Below are 12,104 nucleotides of genomic sequence, written 5' to 3'. Positions count from 1 at the left end.
ATGACGCCAGAGATTGTTGCAGGGAGGAATGGGGAAACAGTCCTCGGAGAAACATTCTTGCGCGAAAAAGGCTGAAGGGGTCAGGAAGCTGAAAATATTGCTGAGGCTGGTGTTAATTGTATATTAATTGTATTTAATTGTATTCAGGTTGTGGGCATTAACTGGAGATTCACTTGAGACCTGAAAATACACACAGATGAAAACTGTGGTTGCTAGGTTACGAGGTGCCTGTTTGTAATGTGTGTCTCTGTAAATAATAGCTTATAAAAGATTGGCTCCAGTTCTGTCCTTCACCAACTGGCTTTCTGCAATGGAACATGGTGGCAGAGAATGTTTACCTAAAGGTGAAGATTGGAAACTAAGAAAGAAATTCAGGCAGAAAAGTACAAACCATTGGCATTGGGTCATAGAGTCATTTACGGTACAGAACATAAGAAATTGGAGCAGGAGCAGGCCATTCAGTCCCTCAACCCTGCCCCACCATTCAATAAGATCATGGCTGATCTGTCCCAGACCTCAACTCCTCTTTTGGTCCGGCTCTGCCTAACCCTCGACTCCCCGAGATTTCAAAAATCTATCTACCTCCTCCTTAAATACATTTAGTGACCTAGCCTCCACAACTCTGAGGCAGAGAATTCCAGAGATTCACCACCCTCTGAGAGAAGAAATTCCTTCGCATTTTAGTTTTAAATGTGTGCCCCCTTATTCTGTAACTATGTCCCCTAGTTCGAGATTCCCCCACCAGTGGAAACATCTTCTCTACATCTATCCTGTCAAGCCCACTTAGAATCTTAGATGTTTCTATAAGATCACCTCTCATTCTTCTAAACTCCAGTGAATAAAGGCCTAACCTGTTTCGCCGTTCTTGAGAAGACAATCCCTTCATCCCAGGAATCAGCCTAGTGAACCTTTCCTGAACTGCCTCCAATGCTAGAATATCCTTCTTTAAATATGGGGACCAAAACTGTACGCAGTGCTCCAGGTGTGGCATCACCAACACCCTGTACAGTTGTAACAAGACTTCCCTATTTTTAAACTCCAATTCCCAAGCAATAAAGGCCAAAATTCCATTTGCTTTCCGCAGCAGCGGCGGTGGTGAGAGGAGCCGGTGTGTAAAAGGAGCGGAGAGCGAGGCCCGACACCAGCGGTACCGGCGGTGAGAGGAGCCGGTGTGTAAAAGGAGCGGAGAGCGAGGCCCGACACCAGCGGTACCGGCGGTGAGAGGAGCCGGTGTGTAAAAGGAGCGGAGAGCGAGGCCCGACACCAGCGGTACCGGCGGTGAGAGGAGCCGGGGTGTAAAAGGAGCGGACAGCGAGGCCCGCCACCAGCGGTACCGGCGGTGAGAGGAGCCGGGGTGTAAAAGGAGTGGAGAGCGAGGCCCGACACCAGCGGTACCGGCGGTGAGAGGAGCCGGGGTGTAAAAGGAGCGGAGAGCGAGGCCCGACACCAGTGGTACCGGCAGTGAGAGGAGCCGGGGTGTAAAGGAGTGGAGAGCGAGGCCCGACACCAGTGGTACCGGCGGTGAGAGGAGCCGGGGTACAAAAGGAGCGGAGAGCGAGGCCCGACACCAGTGGTACCGGTGGTGAGAGGAGCCGGGGTACAAAACGAGTGGAGAGCGAGGCCTGACACCAGTGGTACCGGCGGGGAGAGAAGCCGGGGTGTAAAAGGAGCAGAGAGCGAGGCCTGACACCAGCGGTACCGGCAGTGAGAGGAGCCGGGGTACAAAAGGAGCGGAGAGCGAGGCCCGACACCAGTGGTACCGGTGGTGAGAGGAGCCGGGGTACAAAAGGAGCGGAGACCGAGGCCCGACACCAGCGGTACCGGTGGTGAGAGGAGCCGGGGTGTAAAAGGAGTGGAGAGCGAGGCCCGACACCAGCGGTGCCGGCAGTGAGAGGAGCCGGGGTGTAAAAGGAGCAGAGAGCGAGGCCCGACACCAGCGGTACCGGCGGTGAGAGGAGCCGGGGTGTAAAAGGAGTGGAGAGCGAGGCCCGACACCAGCGGTGCCGGCAGTGAGAGGAGCCGGGGTGTAAAAGGAGCAGAGAGCGAGGCCCGACACCAGCGGTGCCGGCGGTGAGAGGAGCCGGGGTGTAAAAGGAGTGGAGAGCGAGGCCCGACACCAGCGGTACCGGCGGTGAGAGGAGCCGGGGTGTAAAAGGAGTGGAGAGCGAGGCCCGACACCAGCGGTGCCGGCAGTGAGAGGAGCCGGGGTGTAAAAGGAGCAGAGAGCGAGGCCCGACACCAGCGGTACCGGCGGTGAGAGGAGCCGGGGTGTAAAAGGTGCGGAGAGCGAGGCCCGACACCAGTGGTACAGGCGGTGAGAGGAGCCGGGGTGTAAAGGAGTGGAGAGCGAGGCCCGACACCAGCGGTGCCGGCAGTGAGAGGAGCCGGGGTGTAAAAGGAGCGGAGAGCGAGGCCCGACACCAGCGGTACCGGCGGTGAGAGGAGCTGGTGTGTAAAAGGAGCGGAGAGCGAGGCCCGACACCAGCGGTACCGGCGGTGAGAGGAGCCGGTGTGTAAAAGGAGCGGAGAGCGAGGCCCGACACCAGCGGTACCGGCGGTGAGAGGAGCCGGTGTGTAAAAGGAGCGGAGAGCGAGGCCCGACACCAGCGGTACCGGCGGTGAGAGGAGCCGGGGTGTAAAAGGAGCAGAGAGCGAGGCCCGACACCAACGGTGCCGGCGGTGAGAGGAGCCGGGGTGTAAAAGGAGTGGAGAGCGAGGCCCGACACCAGCGGTACCGGCGGTGAGAGGAGCCGGGGTGTAAAAGGAGTGGAGAGCGAGGCCCGACACCAGCGGTGCCGGCAGTGAGAGGAGCCGGGGTGTAAAAGGAGCAGAGAGCGAGGCCCGACACCAGCGGTACCGGCGGTGAGAGGAGCCGGGGTGTAAAAGGAGTGGAGAGCGAGGCCCGACACCAGCGGTGCCGGCAGTGAGAGGAGCCGGGGTGTAAAAGGAGCGGAGAGCGAGGCCCGACACCAGCGGTGCCGGCGGTGAGAGGAGCCGGGGTGTAAAAGGAGTGGAGAGCGAGGCCCGACACCAGCGGTACCGGCGGTGAGAGGAGCCGGGGTGTAAAAGGAGTGGAGAGCGAGGCCCGACACCAGCGGTGCCGGCAGTGAGAGGAGCCGGGGTGTAAAAGGAGCAGAGAGCGAGGCCCGACACCAGCGGTACCGGCGGTGAGAGGAGCCGGGGTGTAAAAGGTGCGGAGAGCGAGGCCCGACACCAGTGGTACCGGCGGGGAGAGGAGCCGGGGTGTAAAAGGAGCGGAGAGCGAGGCCCGACACCAGCGGTACCGGCGGTGAGAGGAGCCGGGGTGTAAAAGGTGCGGAGAGCGAGGCCCGACACCAGTGGTACAGGCGGTGAGAGGAGCCGGGGTGTAAAAGGAGCAGAGAGCGAGGCCCGACACCAACGGTGCCGGCGGTGAGAGGAGCCGGGGTGTAAAAGGAGTGGAGAGCGAGGCCCGACACCAGCGGTACCGGCGGTGAGAGGAGCCGGGGTGTAAAAGGAGTGGAGAGCGAGGCCCGACACCAGCGGTGCCGGCAGTGAGAGGAGCCGGGGTGTAAAAGGAGCAGAGAGCGAGGCCCGACACCAGCGGTACCGGCGGTGAGAGGAGCCGGGGTGTAAAAGGAGTGGAGAGCGAGGCCCGACACCAGCGGTGCCGGCAGTGAGAGGAGCCGGGGTGTAAAAGGAGCAGAGAGCGAGGCCCGACACCAGCGGTGCCGGCGGTGAGAGGAGCCGGGGTGTAAAAGGAGTGGAGAGCGAGGCCCGACACCAGCGGTACCGGCGGTGAGAGGAGCCGGGGTGTAAAAGGAGTGGAGAGCGAGGCCCGACACCAGCGGTGCCGGCAGTGAGAGGAGCCGGGGTGTAAAAGGAGCAGAGAGCGAGGCCCGACACCAGCGGTACCGGCGGTGAGAGGAGCCGGGGTGTAAAAGGTGCGGAGAGCGAGGCCCGACACCAGTGGTACAGGCGGTGAGAGGAGCCGGGGTGTAAAGGAGTGGAGAGCGAGGCCCGACACCAGCGGTGCCGGCAGTGAGAGGAGCCGGGGTGTAAAAGGAGCGGAGAGCGAGGCCCGACACCAGCGGTACCGGCGGTGAGAGGAGCCGGTGTGTAAAAGGAGCGGAGAGCGAGGCCCGACACCAGCGGTACCGGCGGTGAGAGGAGCCGGTGTGTAAAAGGAGCGGAGAGCGAGGCCCGACACCAGCGGTACCGGCGGTGAGAGGAGCCGGTGTGTAAAAGGAGCGGAGAGCGAGGCCCGACACCAGCGGTACCGGCGGTGAGAGGAGCCGGGGTGTAAAAGGAGCAGAGAGCGAGGCCCGACACCAACGGTGCCGGCGGTGAGAGGAGCCGGGGTGTAAAAGGAGTGGAGAGCGAGGCCCGACACCAGCGGTACCGGCGGTGAGAGGAGCCGGGGTGTAAAAGGAGTGGAGAGCGAGGCCCGACACCAGCGGTGCCGGCAGTGAGAGGAGCCGGGGTGTAAAAGGAGCAGAGAGCGAGGCCCGACACCAGCGGTACCGGCGGTGAGAGGAGCCGGGGTGTAAAAGGAGTGGAGAGCGAGGCCCGACACCAGCGGTACCGGCGGTGAGAGGAGCCGGGGTGTAAAAGGAGTGGAGAGCGAGGCCCGACACCAGCGGTGCCGGCAGTGAGAGGAGCCGGGGTGTAAAAGGAGCAGAGAGCGAGGCCCGACACCAGCGGTACCGGCGGTGAGAGGAGCCGGGGTGTAAAAGGTGCGGAGAGCGAGGCCCGACACCAGTGGTACAGGCGGTGAGAGGAGCCGGGGTGTAAAGGAGTGGAGAGCGAGGCCCGACACCAGCGGTGCCGGCAGTGAGAGGAGCCGGGGTGTAAAAGGAGCGGAGAGCGAGGCCCGACACCAGCGGTACCGGCGGTGAGAGGAGCCGGGGTGTAAAAGGAGTGGAGAGCGAGGCCCGACACCAGCGGTGCCGGCAGTGAGAGGAGCCGGGGTGTAAAAGGAGCAGAGAGCGAGGCCCGACACCAGCGGTACCGGCGGTGAGAGGAGCCGGGGTGTAAAAGGTGCGGAGAGCGAGGCCCGACACCAGTGGTACAGGCGGTGAGAGGAGCCGGGGTGTAAAGGAGTGGAGAGCGAGGCCCGACACCAGCGGTGCCGGCGGTGAGAGGAGCTGGGGTGTAAAAGGAGCGGAGAGCGAGGCCCGACACCAGCGGTACCGGCGGTGAGAGGAGCCGGTGTGTAAAAGGAGCGGAGAGCGAGGCCCGACACCAGCGGTACCGGCGGTGAGAGGAGCCGGTGTGTAAAAGGAGCGGAGAGCGAGGCCCGACACCAGCGGTACCGGCGGTGAGAGGAGCCGGGGTGTAAAAGGAGCAGAGAGCGAGGCCCGACACCAACGGTGCCGGCGGTGAGAGGAGCCGGGGTGTAAAAGGAGTGGAGAGCGAGGCCCGACACCAGCGGTACCGGCGGTGAGAGGAGCCGGGGTGTAAAAGGAGTGGAGAGCGAGGCCCGACACCAGCGGTGCCGGCAGTGAGAGGAGCCGGGGTGTAAAAGGAGCAGAGAGCGAGGGCCGACACCAGCGGTACCGGCGGTGAGAGGAGCCGGGGTGTAAAAGGAGTGGAGAGCGAGGCCCGACACCAGCGGTGCCGGCAGTGAGAGGAGCCGGGGTGTAAAAGGAGCGGAGAGCGAGGCCCGACACCAGCGGTGCCGGCGGTGAGAGGAGCCGGGGTGTAAAAGGAGTGGAGAGCGAGGCCCGACACCAGCGGTACCGGCGGTGAGAGGAGCCGGGGTGTAAAAGGAGTGGAGAGCGAGGCCCGACACCAGCGGTGCCGGCAGTGAGAGGAGCCGGGGTGTAAAAGGAGCAGAGAGCGAGGCCCGACACCAGCGGTACCGGCGGTGAGAGGAGCCGGGGTGTAAAAGGTGCGGAGAGCAAGGCCCGACACCAGTGGTACAGGCGGTGAGAGGAGCCGGGGTGTAAAGGAGTGGAGAGCGAGGCCCGACACCAGCGGTGCCAGCAGTGAGAGGAGCCGGGGTGTAAAAGGAGCGGAGAGCGAGGCCCGACACCAGCGGTACCGGCGGTGAGAGGAGCCGGTGTGTAAAAGGAGCGGAGAGCGAGGCCCGACACCAGCGGTACCGGCGGTGAGAGGAGCCGGTGTGTAAAAGGAGCGGAGAGCGAGGCCCGACACCAGCGGTGCCGGCGGTGAGAGGAGCCGGTGTGTAAAAGGAGCGGAGAGCGAGGCCCGACACCAGCGGTACCGGCGGTGAGAGGAGCCGGGGTGTAAAAGGAGCGGAGAGTGAGGCCCGACACCAGCGGTACCGGCGGTGAGAGGAGCCGGGGTGTAAAAGGAGTGGAGAGTGAGGCCCGACACCAGCGGTACCGGCGGTGAGAGGAGCCGGGGTGTAAAAGGAGCGGAGAGCGAGGCCCGACACCAGCGGTACCGGCGGTGAGAGGAGCCGGTGTGTAAAAGGAGCGGAGAGCGAGGCCCGACACCAGCGGTGCCGGCGGTGAGAGGAGCCGGTGTGTAAAAGGAGCGGAGAGCGAGGCCCGACACCAGCGGTACCGGCGGTGAGAGGAGCCGGGGTGTAAAAGGAGCGGAGAGTGAGGCCCGACACCAGCGGTACCGGCGGTGAGAGGAGCCGGGGTGTAAAAGGAGTGGAGAGTGAGGCCCGACACCAGCGGTACCGGCGGTGAGAGGAGCCGGGGTGTAAAAGGAGCGGAGAGCGAGGCCCGACACCAGTGGTACCGGCAGTGAGAGGAGCCGGGGTGTAAAGGAGTGGAGAGCGAGGCCCGACACCAGTGGTACCGGCGGTGAGAGGAGCCGGGGTACAAAAGGAGCGGAGAGCGAGGCCCGACACCAGTGGTACCGGTGGTGAGAGGAGCCGGGGTACAAAACGAGTGGAGAGCGAGGCCTGACACCAGCGGTACCGGCAGTGAGAGGAGCCGGGGTACAAAAGGAGCGGAGAGCGAGGCCCGACACCAGTGGTACCGGTGGTGAGAGGAGCCGGGGTACAAAAGGAGCGGAGACCGAGGCCCGACACCAGCGGTACCGGTGGTGAGAGGAGCCGGGGTACAAAAGGAGCGGAGACCGAGGCCCGACACCAGCGGTACCGGTGGTGAGAGGAGCCGGGGTGTAAAAATAGTGGAGAACGAGGCCTGACACCAGTGGTACCGGCGGGGAGAGAAGCCGGGGTGTAAAAGGAGCGGAGAACGAGGCCTGACACCAGCGGTACCGGCAGTGAGAGGAGCCGGGGTACAAAAGGAGCGGAGAGCGAGGCCCGACACCAGTGGTACCGGTGGTGAGAGGAGCCGGGGTACAAAAGGAGCGGAGACCGATGCCCGACACCAGCGGTACCGGTGGTGAGAGGAGCCGGGGTGTAAAAGGAGTGGAGAGCGAGGCCCGACACCAGCGGTACCGGTGGTGAGAGGAGCCGGGGTGTAAAAGGAGCGGAGAGCGAGGCCCGACACCAGCGGTGCCGGCGGTGAGAGGAGCCGGGGTACAAAAGGAGCGGAGACCGATGCCCGACACCAGCGGTACCGGTGGTGAGAGGAGCCGGGGTGTAAAAATAGTGGAGAACGAGGCCTGACACCAGTGGTACCGGCGGGGAGAGAAGCCGGGGTGTAAAAGGAGTGGAGAGCGAGGCCTGACACCAGTGGTACCGGCGGGGAGAGAAGCCGGGGTGTAAAAGGAGTGGAGATCGAGGCCCGACACCAGCGGTACCGGCAGTGAGAGGAGCCGGGGTGTAAAAGGAATGGAGAGCGAGGCGCGACACCAGTGGTACCGGCGGGGAGAGGAGCCGGGGTGTAAAAGGTGCGGAGAGCGAGGCCCGACACCAGCGGTACCGGCGGTGAGAGGAGCCGGGGTGTAAAAGGTGCGGAGAGCGAGGCCCGACACCAGTGGTACAGGCGGTGAGAGGAGCCGGGGTGTAAAAGGAGCAGAGAGCGAGGCCCGACACCAGCGGTGCCGGCGGTGAGAGGAGCCGGGGTGTAAAAGGAGCAGAGAGCGAGGCCCGACACCAGCGGTGCCGGCGGTGAGAGGAGCCGGGGTGTAAAAGGAGCAGAGAGCGAGGCCCGACACCAGCGGTGCCGGCGGTGAGAGGAGCCGGGGTGTAAAAGGAGTGGAGAGCGAGGCCCGACACCAGCGGTACCGGCGGTGAGAGGAGCCGGGGTGTAAAAGGAGCAGAGAGCGAGGCCCGACACCAGCGGTGCCGGCGGTGAGAGGAGCCGGGGTGTAAAAGGAGTGGAGAGCGAGGCCCGACACCAGCGGTACCGGCGGTGAGAGGAGCCGGTGTGTAAAAGGAGTGGAGAGCGAGGCCCGACACCAGCGGTGCCGGCAGTGAGAGGAGCCGGGGTGTAAAAGGAGCAGAGAGCGAGGCCCGACACCAGCGGTACCGGCGGTGAGAGGAGCCGGGGTGTAAAAGGTGCGGAGAGCGAGGCCCGACACCAGCGGTACCGGCGGTGAGAGGAGCCGGGGTGTAAAAGGTGCGGAGAGCGAGGCCCGACACCAGCGGTGCCGGCAGTGAGAGGAGCCGGGGTGTAAAAGGAGCGGAGAGCGAGGCCCGACACCAGCGGTACCGGCGGTGAGAGGAGCCGGTGTGTAAAAGGAGTGGAGAGCGAGGCCCGACACCAGCGGTACCGGCGGTGAGAGGAGCCGGTGTGTAAAAGGAGCGGAGAGCGTGGCCCGACACCAGCGGTACCGGCGGTGAGAGGAGCCGGTGTGTAAAAGGAGCGGAGAGCGAGGCCCGACACCAGCGGTACCGGCGGTGAGAGGAGCCGGTGTGTAAAAGGAGCGGAGAGCGAGGCCCGACACCAGCGGTACCGGCGGTGAGAGGAGCCGGGGTGTAAAAGGAGCGGAGAGCGAGGCCCGACACCAGCGGTACCGGCGGTGAGAGGAGCCGGGGTGTAAAAGGAGTGGAGAGTGAGGCCCGACACCAGTGGTACCGGCAGTGAGAGGAGCCGGGGTGTAAAGGAGTGGAGAGCGAGGCCCGACACCAGTGGTACCGGCGGTGAGAGGAGCCGGGGTACAAAAGGAGCGGAGAGCGAGGCCCGACACCAGTGGTACCGGTGGTGAGAGGAGCCGGGGTACAAAACGAGTGGAGAGCGAGGCCTGACACCAGCGGTACCGGCAGTGAGAGGAGCCGGGGTACAAAAGGAGCGGAGACCGAGGCCCGACACCAGCGGTACCGGTGGTGAGAGGAGCCGGGGTACAAAAGGAGCGGAGACCGAGGCCCGACACCAGCGGTACCGGTGGTGAGAGGAGCCGGGGTACAAAAGGAGCGGAGACCGAGGCCCGACACCAGCGGTACCGGTGGTGAGAGGAGCCGGGGTACAAAAGGAGCGGAGACCGAGGTCCGACACCAGCGGTACCGGTGGTGAGAGGAGCCGGGGTACAAAAGGAGCGGAGACCGAGGCCCGACACCAGCGGTACCGGTGGTGAGAGGAGCCGGGGTGTAAAAATAGTGTAGAACGAGGCCTGACACCAGTGGTACCGGCGGGGAGAGAAGCCGGGGTGTAAAAGGAGCGGAGAACGAGGCCTGACACCAGTGGTACCGGCGGGGAGAGAAGCCGGGGTGTAAAAGGAGCAGAGAGCGAGGCCTGACACCAGCGGTACCGGCAGTGAGAGGAGCCAGGGTACAAAAGGAGCGGAGAGCGAGGCCCGACACCAGTGGTACCGGTGGTGAGAGGAGCCGGGGTACAAAAGGAGCGGAGACCGAGGCCCGACACCAGCGGTACCGGTGGTGAGAGGAGCCGGGGTACAAAAGGAGCGGAGACCGAGGCCCGACACCAGCGGTACCGGTGGTGAGAGGAGCCGGGGTGTAAAAATAGTGGAGAACGAGGCCTGACACCAGTGGTACCGGCGGGGAGAGAAGCCCGGGTGTAAAAGGAGCGGAGAACGAGGCCTGACACCAGTGGTACCGGCGGGGAGAGAAGCCGGGGTGTAAAAGGAGTGGAGATCGAGGCCCGACACCAGCGGTACCGGCAGTGAGAGGAGCCGGGGTGTAAAAGGAATGGTGAGCGAGGCGCGACACCAGTGGTACCGGCGGGGAGAGGAGCCGGGGTGTAAAAGGAGCGGAGAGCGAGGCCCGACACCAGCGGTACCGGCGGTGAGAGGAGCCGGGGTGTAAAAGGTGCGGAGAGCGAGGCCCGACACCAGTGGTACAGGAGGTGAGAGGAGCCGGGGTGTAAAAGGAGCAGAGAGCGAGGCCCGACACCAGCGGTGCCGGCGGTGAGAGGAGCCGGGGTGTAAAAGGAGTGGAGAGCGAGGCCCTACACCAGCGGTACCGGCGGTGAGAGGAGCCGGGGTGTAAAAGGAGTGGAGAGCGAGGCCCGACACCAGCGGTGCCGGCAGTGAGAGGAGCCGGGGTGTAAAAGGAGCAGAGAGCGAGGCCCGACACCAGCGGTACCGGCGGTGAGAGGAGCCGGGGTGTAAAAGGAGTGGAGAGCGAGGCCCGACACCAGCGGTGCCGGCAGTGAGAGGAGCCGGGGTGTAAAAGGAGCAGAGAGCGAGGCCCGACACCAGTGGTACAGGCGGTGAGAGGAGCCGGGGTGTAAAGGAGTGGAGAGCGAGGCCCGACACCAGCGGTGCCGGCAGTGAGAGGAGCCGGGGTGTAAAAGGAGCGGAGAGCGAGGCCCGACACCAGCGGTACCGGCGGGGAGAGGAGCCGGTGTGTAAAAGGAGCGGAGAGCGAGGCCCGACACCAGCGGTACCGGCGGTGAGAGGAGCCGGTGTGTAAAAGGAGCGGAGAGCGAGGCCCGACACCAGCGGTACCGGCGGTGAGAGGAGCCGGGGTGTAAAAGGAGCGGAGAGCGAGGCCCGACACCAGCGGTACCGGCGGTGAGAGGAGCCGGGGTGTAAAAGGAGTGGAGAGTGAGGCCCGACACCAGCGGTACCGGCGGTGAGAGGAGCCGGGGTGTAAAAGGAGCGGAGAGCGAGGCCCGACACCAGTGGTACCGGCAGTGAGAGGAGCCGGGGTGTAAAGGAATGGAGAGCGAGGCCCGACACCAGTGGTACCGGCGGTGAGAGGAGCCGGGGTACAAAAGGAGCGGAGAGCGAGGCCCGACACCAGTGGTACCGGTGGTGAGAGGAGCCGGGGTACAAAACGAGTGGAGAGCGAGGCCTGACACCAGCGGTACCGGCAGTGAGAGGAGCCGGGGTACAAAAGGAGCGGAGAGCGAGGCCCGACACCAGTGGTACCGGTGGTGAGAGGAGCCGGGGTACAAAAGGAGCGGAGACCGAGGCCCGACACCAGCGGTACCGGTGGTGAGAGGAGCCGGGGTGTAAAAATAGTGGAGAACGAGGCCTGACACCAGTGGTACCGGCGGGGAGAGAAGCCGGGGTGTAAAAGGAGTGGAGAACGAGGCCTGACACCAGTGGTACCGGCGGGGAGAGAAGCCGGGGTGTAAAAGGAGTGGAGACCGAGGCCCGACACCAGTGGTACCGGCGGTGAGAGGAGCCGGGGTACAAAAGGAGTGGAGATCGAGGCCCGACACCAGCGGTACCGGCAGTGAGAGGAGCCGGGGTGTAAAAGGAATGGAGAGCGAGGCGCGACACCAGTGGTACCGGTGGTGAGAGGAGCCGGGGTGTAAAAATAGTGGAGAACGAGGCCTGACACCAGTGGTACCGGCGGGGAGAGAAGCCCGGGTGTAAAAGGAGCGGAGAACGAGGCCTGACACCAGTGGTACCGGCGGGGAGAGAAGCCGGGGTGTAAAAGGAGTGGAGATCGAGGCCCGACACCAGCGGTACCGGCAGTGAGAGGAGCCGGGGTGTAAAAGGAATGGTGAGCGAGGCGCGACACCAGTGGTACCGGCGGGGAGAGGAGCCGGGGTGTAAAAGGAGCGGAGAGCGAGGCCCGACACCAGCGGTACCGGCGGTGAGAGGAGCCGGGGTGTAAAAGGTGCGGAGAGCGAGGCCCGACACCAGTGGTACAGGAGGTGAGAGGAGCCGGGGTGTAAAAGGAGCAGAGAGCGAGGCCCGACACCAGCGGTGCCGGCGGTGAGAGGAGCCGGGGTGTAAAAGGAGTGGAGAGCGAGGCCCGACACCAGCGGTACCGGCGGTGAGAGGAGCCGGGGTGTAAAAGGAGTGGAGAGCGAGGCCCGACACCAGCGGTGCCGGCAGTGAGAGGAGCCGGGGTGTAAAAGGAGCAGAGAGCGAGG

The 12,104-nt window shown here is 64.4% G+C and overlaps 1 protein-coding gene across 1 annotated transcript in view; it reads right to left on the bottom strand.

Moving 5' to 3' along the window:
* The window catches only part of slc1a3a (solute carrier family 1 member 3a), a 687,310-nt gene that overhangs the window by 246,939 nt on the left and 428,267 nt on the right, over positions 1-12,104 (bottom strand). The gene's annotated exons all lie outside the window — the stretch shown is intronic.

The sequence above is a fragment of the Heterodontus francisci genome, chromosome 4 (assembly GCF_036365525.1).
Source record: "Heterodontus francisci isolate sHetFra1 chromosome 4, sHetFra1.hap1, whole genome shotgun sequence".
In the NCBI taxonomy this organism is placed as follows: Eukaryota; Metazoa; Chordata; class Chondrichthyes; order Heterodontiformes; family Heterodontidae; genus Heterodontus; species Heterodontus francisci.
This window is presented reverse-complemented; position numbering and strand designations above follow the sequence as displayed.